Genomic DNA, 4,365 nt, shown 5'->3' with positions numbered 1-4,365 from the left:
TAAAAAAATAATAATAAATTCATTTGATACTCTATGCAATGACAATATTTTATCCTATTTTACCAATATAGAAATTGAGACTTAGTGAGTCTGTTATATTATTAAATATAACCTTTTATTAAAGGTGACATAGCTTAGGAGTGACTATGTTAGTTTTCTATTGTTGTGTAGGGAGCTCTGGTGGTGTAGTGCCTAAGGCATCTGACTGTTAACCAGAAGGCTGGTGGTTCAAACCCACCAGCCGCTCCTCAGAGGAAGGTTGGGCAATCTACTTCCATAGTGATACTGCCTCGGAAACCCAAGGAAGGGTTGCTATGAGTCAGGTCCAACTTGACGGCAGTGTGTGCTATTGTTGTCTAACAAATTACAGTAAATGTAGCGGCTTAAAACAACATTCTTTTATCATCTCACAGTTTTGTATGTTAGAAGGTCAGGTGTGGATTAGTTCGGTCCTCTGTTCAGGTGTAACCAACCTGGAATCAAGGTGTTAGTTGGAACAATCAAGGTGTTAGTTGGAACTGTGAATCTCATTTGAGGCTTTTGGTCCTTCTCAAGACAGATTTGTTGTTTGACCTGATTTGTGTGTGTGTGTGTGTGTGTGTGTGTGGCTTTTGATCCTCATCTCTTTGGTAGCTATTGGCTAGTGACTTTCTCAGAAACTATAACCTACCCATCATTTCTTGCCACTAATGTAGATGTTTGCTTTCATTCAGGTTAGTAAGACTAACTAGAACTCAAGGCTTCTAAATTCCTCTTGAATCAGTTATGATGCAGTCTTGTTTTTGTATTTAAGTGTCATTGAGTTGATTCCAACTTATAGAAATTCCATGTATAGCAGAAATAAACATTGCCTGGTCCTATGCCATCCTCTTTCTTCTCTGAGTAAGAAAGATGAGACAATTAGCTTCCATAAAGATTTACAGCTTTAAAATCCATATGGGATAATTCTACTCTGTCCTATAGGAACTGTAAGAGTCAGAATCAACTTGATAGCAGTGGGTGGCTGCTATCTAAGTATTTCTTGTTACCAAATGTACTTTAAGATCATATAGTTAATTAGCTTGCACCATGAGATGAAAACACACTCTTCCAAATTCCCACTAAAATATTCTTTGTACTTGACTACACCTCAAAATAAGAAATCATTTGAAAATTAGCTTAAAAAAAAAAGCACCATGACACTACAAGTGAAAAAATACCAGTGCAAAAATGTTTGTGGAAAAGCTTAAAATTTTGGAGAGTATTTTTGAAAAACTTGCCATCCAAATAAAACATGTTTGTCTGGGATGCAAATTCATAAATATAAACAGTTGTATGAAGTGAGAATGGCATGAGTCTTTGTTTGCTTCGATATTATTTTTAACATTTTCAAATATTCCAGTAAGTGATTTGAATTGCAGTTTAGGAAGCAACTGAGTCAACAAAATAAATATGACAATTTGATGCCATTTGAGGATATTGGCATTTTATAAAAGAAATTGTCTTGCAGGTTAGATGGTGGTTCTGACTCAGCTTGCATCTCTGTTTCTCCTTTTCTCCCCATGGATGCAGATCATCACCATGAGGTTCAAAGCCTTCTCTTGCCAATTCTAACACGATGATAATAATTTAAAAAGTGAAATAGATGAAATGCTTCAAGGTAATTAAAGTCTTTACAACTCTTTCTAATTCAAGGAAATATAAAGATGAAGAAGAGGGGGAGCATACGGATATATCATCATAATTGTCCAATTTTCAAAAAAATTTAGGATCATTACCAAAAGTTCATCAATTCAAACTTTGTTTTTCTCTGCCTTATCATACTCCAGTAGCTATCTAGCCTCTGTTTGAATACATCTAGCACAAGAGAATTGTCAGCCTTGCAGAGATTCTTAACCTGGGTCAAAGACGTCACTAGAATACCTAAATAATTAGATAATGTCCTAAAATTAAATGCATATTTCTTTGGATATGATAATACTCTTGGGATTTTTTTAAAGCCCTAACTCTTAGAGACATGTACTGAACTATATCCATATAAATGATGTGATATTTATTATTCTTTTAAAATAATTCATTGGAAGTGTAACTATATGTGTAAATGAAACAGTAATTGTCATATTGATCATTTTAGAAGCTAGTTTTTGGATATATGAAAATCGTTATGCTATTATCTCTATTTTTCCATATTAGAACATTTTTATAGTAAATATTAATAAAATATTAAGATTTTTTAAAAAATATTAATAAAAACTTGTTTATAGCTATTTCAGTTGAACAAAATATGCAGCTGAACAAAATTAGCTTACAATTCAACAAAAAATGGCATGTTTGTGCAATTATTTTATTATAACAAAGTTCATGATATTTCTTTAGAAACATACAAGGTCCCACGTACTCTTTTTGCAATTTTTTCCAATAATGAAACTATACTACAATATCATCCAGTCATGCCCCAATCATGCATAACTATAATACCAGATCATAGTTGATAATGACTTTGATACAATTGTTCCATCGTATATAAATTTCCTCAATTTTACTTGTGCTCATTTGTCGTTTTCATAGTTCTATGTAATTTAATCACATATATACATTAACTTACACATTTTAATTGTGAGAGTTTATAGTGATAGTGTGTCTTAAATGCACTATTTTATAAATAAAACCTATCATTTATATACTATTTAATATATGCCCAGAAGTTTACATATATTAAATCACTCAATATTCAGCACAAATGTAAGAGGGAGGGAGTAGTATTATATCAATTTTGTATGTGAAAAGCAGAGGTATAGAGAGATTAAGTATCTTACTCTCACTTCACATAGCAAATAAGGGGCAAATCGGAGACTTGCATTAGACAGTCTGGTCTGGTATCTGTGCTTTTAATCTCTACACTATACTTTGACAAATGAGTTTATTTCTCATCTGTTTCATATCTTCTAAAGGGGCACCAGATGAGACTTTGAGTCAACACTTAAATTCAATATTTTGCCTAGTTCAGTCATAAAAAAGGTGTTTGTGTGTGTGTATGTCTGTGTGTGTGGTAACCTCACCAGTCACTAGTTACCTATGAATCATATTTTATTGGAGAGATAAGAGGATTAAAATAGACCACACGAGTCAACTATCGATGCAGTGTTAAAGAGATAATAGGAAAATACTAAGAGTTGTTTTTCTTCTCTTTCCCTTGACTTTATTATTTCTAAATCATTTCAACAAAGGTAGTTCCCAACCCAGTTACTACACACCAGGATTCTTACAAGATAATAAGTTCTGATATTCAGACATCGTCCACATATATAATGCAACAGACTGTGGCCTTTGTACTTTTCTCTCGTCTCTCTTACCCCTGTCCCCACGCCCAATCATCCAATGATACTGATTATTACTCTGATCTAACTGGCATACTTTTTCATAAAACTCAGTTTGTCAATCCCCTCCTCAACACTATAGTATGTTCTGCTCAATTTCCACATTTTTGTTTCCAAAAATTCAAAAAGTAATTATTGATTTCAATTGTGTTTGGAGGACATACTTTGTGTATTATTTTTATCCTTTTAAATTTATTTATTTTCTAATAGCCTTGGCATTCTGAAGAATGTTTCATGTGAACTTGAGAGGAATATACTGTTGAGTGGAGTGTTCTATAAATGTTTGTGAGATCTTGTTCAAGTCTTCTATTTTTCCTTTTAAATCTTCTGATTAGCTGTTTTACCCACTATTCAAAGTGGGATGTTGCCAATTTATGTTTTACTGTTTAACTGCCTATTTCTCTATTTCTGTTTGGTTTTGTTTCATGCATGTAATGGTCTGTTATTAGGTACATACATGTTAATATACTTGTTATATGTTATTGATGAATTGACATTTTTATCATTTTAAAATGTCCCTCCTCAACTCTGGTAACATTTTTCTTTTAAAATATGTTATGCCTGATATCATCAGTATGTTGTTGTTAAGTGCCGTCGAGTCGTTTCCGACTCATAGCGATATCAGTATAACCACTCTTTTTATTATGGTTGCTCTTTGCATTATATAACATTTTCCATTCTTTTACTATCAATCTATTTGTGTCTTTGAATCTTATATGTGTCTCCTGTAGACAGCATATTGTTGAGTATTTTTTTTTAATATCCAGTCTGACGGTCTCTGATCTTTGATTGGATTTTTAATCCATCCACACTTAGTATTGTTACTGAGGTATTTGGATTTACACTTGCTGTATCATTTTTAGTGGTGGCTTAATATTACCATATACTTCCTGAGTTTTCAGAATAAGCTTCAGATTCAAACTACTTTAATTCCAGTGAGATATAGAAACATTATTCCTGTATAGCTCTATTCTCCTTTCCTGCTTTTTGTAACATTATTGTTTTATAT

This window comes from Orycteropus afer, unplaced genomic scaffold (assembly GCF_000298275.1).
Source record: "Orycteropus afer afer isolate SDZICR_OR568_19922 unplaced genomic scaffold, OryAfe1.0 scaffold00172, whole genome shotgun sequence".
In the NCBI taxonomy this organism is placed as follows: domain Eukaryota; kingdom Metazoa; phylum Chordata; class Mammalia; order Tubulidentata; family Orycteropodidae; genus Orycteropus; species Orycteropus afer.
The sequence above is the reverse complement of the archived record's forward strand: the minus strand, read 5'-3'. Positions refer to the sequence as shown.